Source organism: Leptonychotes weddellii, chromosome 8 (genome assembly GCF_054177405.1).
Source record: "Leptonychotes weddellii isolate Sample4059 chromosome 8, ASM5417740v2, whole genome shotgun sequence".
Lineage (NCBI taxonomy): Eukaryota > Metazoa > Chordata > Mammalia > Carnivora > Phocidae > Leptonychotes > Leptonychotes weddellii.
Window position 1 is genome coordinate 119,700,592 of NC_138376.1, and position 5,998 is coordinate 119,706,589.

General features: G+C 50.9%; 1 protein-coding gene across 2 annotated transcripts in view; it reads left to right on the forward strand.

Moving 5' to 3' along the window:
- The first annotated feature begins 1,151 nt into the window (after positions 1–1,151).
- Positions 1,152–5,998, forward strand: part of TIAM2 (TIAM Rac1 associated GEF 2) — a 225,615-nt gene continuing 220,768 nt past the window's right edge. For both annotated transcript variants that reach the window (XM_081829177.1, XM_081829179.1), the window contains exon 1: positions 1,152–1,357. The gene's annotated coding sequence lies outside the window, so the exon portion shown is untranslated. The remainder of the gene's footprint in view (positions 1,358–5,998) is intronic.

Sequence of the window (5,998 nt, forward strand, 5' to 3'; positions counted from 1 at the left end):
CATTTTCCCAGGTAGAGCCACGTGTGCAGGTGGGGACACAGGGCCAGGGAGAGCCTATGTAGGTGGAAGGGGTTAGTTACCAGTTCAGTGAGCAGAGCCCTTATCAGTGGAAGGTCCATCTGATCCCAGCAAACCCTTGGGGCTTCATTTAACATTTGTAGGTGTGTGTGGGAGAGTTGATTCTGTTTGTCTTCTAGATTGTGGGCAGAATCTTCCTCCAGCTGTCTTGGAGTGTAATTGACCAAAGGCCCTGGCTTTTGTATTCTGAAATTCATCTCTGGGTTTGTGCTCAAGGCCACACTTCGCAGCCAATGATTGGTGGAGACAATGGATACCGGCAGGTGGATCCCAAGGAGAACTGGGAATGTAGGACTCACGATGATGCTCCTTAGACTGCAGGCTGGGAGGCTAGGGTGATTGCTTCCCTCTTTACTTCCCTGGGATCTGGTGTGCATAAAGCAAGCTCTCTCTTTTTTCCATTTAATCCCACAGCCATTTCTCCTAAGAAATCCTTTCATGGCTTTTCCTGTCTCGGCGCCTGCTTCTTGGAGGACCCCACTTGGACTACGTCTTCCTTCCCTTCCCTGTCCTCTGTAGGGGAGAGACTCTGCAAAGGCAAAGACAGGGATCATAGGAACTCAGCCTTCACTCCACTGAGCGCCCGCCCGCCCCCCATCATCCCCGCCCTTGGGATTACTCAGGTTTCTCTCCTAAACCCCGCAGCTTCTCAAACTCAAACGTCCGAATTCTCCTGCACCCTCGGGTCTCCATTCGGGCGTCACCTCCATCTCTCTCTCTCTCGCCTGCCCAACGAGACTTGGGATACCTCCTGCCGCCGTTCTCGGTGGTACCCGAGGAAACATCTTCTCCATTATCAGCTCTCCTGGGGAAGGAACTGGAGCTTACTCGAGCTTCGAAGGCAGGCAGAGCGCCTAGCTCCGAGTAGGCGCCCACACAGAGTTTGTGAGTTCTGGGTGTTCGTTAGTTGGCGCGTCCCAAAGAAAGCCCCGGAGGCGACGCTCGGGGCCGGGAGGCAGGGGATCGGCGCCGGCCGGGGTGAGGGGAAGAACGGGGCTGGGGAGGGGCCGGGGCGGAGTGGAGGGCTGGGCGACGGGCGGGGAGGGAGGCGGGCCGAGCGGCCGGGGAGGAGGTGCGGCCGCTCTCGCCGCCACAGGCGCTGCGTGCAGGGCGAGGGTCGGCCGTTGCCGCGTCCGCCCAGGAGGACCGGGGCACCCCAGCAACCTCTCGCCCCCCCGCGCAGTCGGTATCCCCGCGGGGCCCCGCGCTGGGGGCGCGGCGGGAACAGCGGTGTGGCTGGCAGGGCGGTGGGCGCGCAGGGCCGGGCGCTCGAGCTAAGGTAAGGGGCGGCGGGCGGGCGGAGCGGGCGGCGGCGGGCGCGCCCCGGGCCCCATTCCCCGCGCGGGGCTCCCGGCGGCCCCCTCCCCTGCGGGCGGGCCCGGCGCCTGGGCCGCCGTCCCACCTCCCCTCCGCTTTGTTTCCCGGCGCCGGCCTCCCTCTTCCCCGGGAGGGAGTTGGTGGGGGTCGTGGAGAGCAGAGCCAGACGCGGACCTCGCGACGGCGGCAGCGCGCTGGGCGCTTCCACTTTCCCGGTGCAGCCGGCCCGGCGGCGGCAACACTTGCCAGAACTCTCTTCCACGAGGTGCCTCGGGCAGCGCGAGCACGCCGGGCGCACTCCCGACCCGGCCGGCCCGGGCCTCGCGTGTCAGCGTGTGGCTGAGCCGAGCCGTCGTGGGGGCCGGGAGCGGAGCCCGGGGAGGGGCCTGGAGAGCAGATCGCGGCCGGCGGCGGCTCAACTTTCAGAGGCGCGCGCGGCCCCCGCGAAGCCCTCGGGCGCTGCGGGCGGTGGGAGCCCCGGCGCGGCTGGGAGGACGAGGTGGGGGGGGGGCGGGGAGACAAGTCCCGCCGCGGCCGCCCCGCCCGCCCCGCCGACAGTCTCCGACGGGCCCTGCTCCTAGCGGGGGCCGAGGTGCCAAGTTTCTGGGAAAGCCGACACATTGTGTCCCAAATGGATCATATTTACCAAAACCAGTTAAGGAAGAAAAGAGTCCTTTCTTTCCACAATTGACTGCTGACAGCCGCCGTAAAGGTATGGAGTAAGATTGCACAGGGTAGTTTATCTTTAAAAAACGGTGAAACTTAATATTGATGGGCTTCTGCCCCTTATTTTTAAAATAGCAAAATGGGGTAACTTTATTTAATTGGGGAGAGGGGGCAGAGAGGAGGCTGCTTGGCTCTGGAGAGAATTCTATTTATGGGGAGATTTTTCTGCGTCGCCTTCTGCGTGTCTCTGTGTAAGAGGCAGCCTGGTTTCCCTCGAAATCTTCTAGTCAGACTTGGGTCCTGATAAGACGTTTATTTCTACGTGGTGAAGGTCTTGGGGTTCTTATCTTATGGTTGTTCACCCATTCAACCTCGTGTTCTCAAATGCAGCTGACATAATTATTTTAATGGTTAGCACCTGGCTATCTCCATTGCCCTCTCCAATAGTTTAAGCTGGGGTGTCTCTAGAAGTTTTTAAAATAAGTGTTACAAGTTTCTTACAGGTGCAGACCATATGTTATAAATATTTCAGAGCTAGGCTCTGAATAAAAAGTGTCAATTACTGGGCTTATAATTTGACCATAACCAATAGAACTTGTGTATATACACATTTAAAGATGTTTCCTGATATTCTTTAAGGTTTTTAAATTCTAAAAATGAAATATCAAAATTGGTGCAGTTCTAAAAGCAAATTTGTTTTCTGTTGGATTTTGCCTGCTTGGCTTATAGGACTTGTTGCTTTAGGGTATCAGAGATCTTTGTGATTGGCAACGGTAAAAAGAAAAATATGGCAAGGTATAATTGAGGAAGAGTTTATTTTCAGTGGCCAAACAAGCCCCTAGTGATCTCAGAATCAGGTTTCCACACCTTAACATGCCATGCCATATAAGGTTCTTCATAATCTGGCTCCTGCCTGCCTTTTCAGGCTTGTCTGGGGACAGTTCACAGAGTCCCCCCCTCCCCCCCATCTCCTTACACACATGGATTACACACTGCCAGACACATCGTACTACTTCCAAGTTGTCATTTCTAGACCACTATCTGGAATGAATGAACATTCCGCTTACACTATTCTTACTCCGATTTCCATCTGCTGTTTACCCACACATCCTTCATGTGTCAGTCAAATGCCTTCTCCAGGAAGCCTTTTCTTCCCTGTTATTCCTAGGCATTTAAGCTCCTTCTCTTATAGTAGGCAGTGCCCCTACTAGAACATGATTTTTTAAAAACACATCTAGCTATGCTACCTTGTACAGTTCTGCAGGTTGTTCACTGTACAAGGTTATCCTGTCCAGTGGACAAGTAGAGGTAGAAATCCGGTTTGCACCCCACTTAACCAAACCCTTGGTGCACTCGTCTCCACTGGGACAGGGCATCTCTTGTAATTCATCCAAAAACACAGTATGGGCTAGTGATGACCCTGCTTCAGCCTCTCTGCACTGCTGTACTCAGCACCCATTCCAGAGGCTGACAGAGCAGGAGCTCAATTAAGGTTCCTGGAATGAGTGAGTAAAGAAAGGATTACTTCTATAGGACTCTAGAAAATTCTGAAACAAGTGTTTGGGGGAAGATTTCTCATATAAGTCAGTATATAGGAATGTGCTTCGGTTCGCTCTATCTTACGCCTGGCTGTTCAGGGTGATTCTTAAACAGATGTCTTCTACTTGATTATAGGGAAGAATCTGGGAGTATGAATTTATAGGTGGGCATCAGAGATGTGTGCCAACATGTAATGGGCCTCCTTAGCTACTTTTAAGGCACTAAGGCTTACACGTCTAGTCATGGTTTGCTGAGAGAAGGGTGCAAGAATCTTGAAAGTAAGGCCATAAAGAGCTTTTCTTACATTAACATGTATTAATAAATTGAGCTGAAGTGCCATTTCATATAAGAACTTAAGTCATCCTAAAAATTACAAAATTTTATAAAATTGTGGTATAAAATAATACTTGTAAATGTCAAAAGTACTTGCTGATTGTATGGAATCCTGGAATCTCTAGAATTCATAGCACAGAATAACTTTAAAGATAATATGGGCCAATTTTTCTATTTTATAGGTAAGGAACTCTAGTACCAGGGACTTGTCTAAGGTCCCAGAGCTTATGTAGGAGCATAGCCAGGATGAGCTCTCAGATTTTCTGGCTCTTTATTCGTTGCTATGTTTATTCAGGTACTGGCATTCTGTACCTTCCATGGTTGGCTTCCGTTGGAAAACCTTGTACAGTATAATTATAATTTCTCAGGGAAAGGGAAGATTCCCAGCACCAAACACAGTGCCTGGTATCGAATTGGCATGTGATAAATAATTTGCTGAATGAAGGCGTGAATGAATGAGCCAGTTGATAGTTGAATTACTCGATATAGCACAAACCAAAGTCCTTTGAGTCCATTACAGTGGCATTTGGCCTATGTGTTTGTATTCCATAATTGCAATAAAATAACACTTTCTGTTGGATAAACTTCGTGGAAGAGATGGGTAGGAATGGTTTTCTATAAACAGTGCCAGAGCTCCTGACAAGGCATAGAAAAACTCAGGATTTGGAATCAGTAGATCTTGCCAAAAACTACCCTTGATTCTGGGGCCTTAAACATCAGCAGCCTGAGTTTCTTCATGTAACCTCATAAGTCTCAGAGTTATTAGAAGGGTCAAATGAGCTCACATGTGTGAAAATACTTTGCACACTTTGGAACACTGAATAGTAACGAGAGAATCTGTGGCAGGAAGTGCCTACAGGGCACTGTGCTAGGCTCTGTGTAAGCATGGTCCCATTTATGCCTCCAAAGGGAGCACCAAGTTTCTCCATTTGTGGCATGAGGAAGAAACTGAAGCCTACGCTGCCCCTCAACATAGAACAGGCATTTAGTGAGCCTGTAAGTTGTGTTAAGTACCTTAAATCTTTGAAGTAAGGGAACTTCCAGTAGAGAAGAAAGGCAGTTGACATTGTGATTGAAGAATCACCTTTTAGGGGCGCCTGGGTGGCTCAGTCGTTAAACATCTGCCTTTGGCTCAGGTCATGATCCCAGGGTCCTGGGATCGAGCCCCACATCGGGCTCCCTGCTCAGCGGGGAGTCTGCTTCTCCCTCTCCCCCTGCTTGTATTCCCTCTCTCGCTGTATCTCTCTCTATCAAATAAATAAATAAAATCTTTAAAAATAAAAAAAACAACAAAAACAAACAAAAGAATCACCTTTCAGGCAGAAGAGATTTGCATTGTAGACCACGCCCCTCGTAGGCTGGTGCCGGTGGATTTAGGAAGGCAGGGCTGGTGGAAGAAAGAGCAGGTGTAATAAGGCGGAGGCTGAAAGGCAGTGGCTTAGAGGGCTGGGGACTGGCCAGGAGGTTTCCTAAACTAGACGGTGAAATGGGCTTGGTGAGTGACAGAGTGTGGAGGGCAGGGAGGATTGTGCCCAGTTACGGATGTTCACTGATCTCGGCGACATAGGAGGAGAAGGTTGGGGACCTGTGGGGGCCCCCTCACCCAAGTTCACCTAGTAATGCAGCCACACAGCTGAGATCGGACCCACCTCTGTCTGCTTCCACGTTCCCCTTTCATCCTGTCAGCCGTTGGCATGTCTGTAATTGTAAGCGAATCAAGGATTTTAATCACAACCTAGAATTTGAAGGCTTTTGTTTTTATGACTGGGTTCAGAATTTTAAGAAAGAACGAGAAGTTCCCAGTCTGAAGCCCTCCCACAAACTAGGGGTGGTGGATACAGGCTGGTGGCCTGACAGGGTTCCCCGCCAGGGGTGTGTGGTGTGTTTCCTGTCTTGGATTTCGCCTGCCCTGGGATCTAGCCCGATCCTCCCCAGGCATTCCATCCAGCTGGAAGTGGGTCTGCTTTGTTTCCATTTATGAGGTTTGTAGATTGAGTAACAGAATCTGGACTGCAGCTTTCATTGTGTTTTCATGGTGTTGCGTTACAAGGTTTCTTTTAAATTC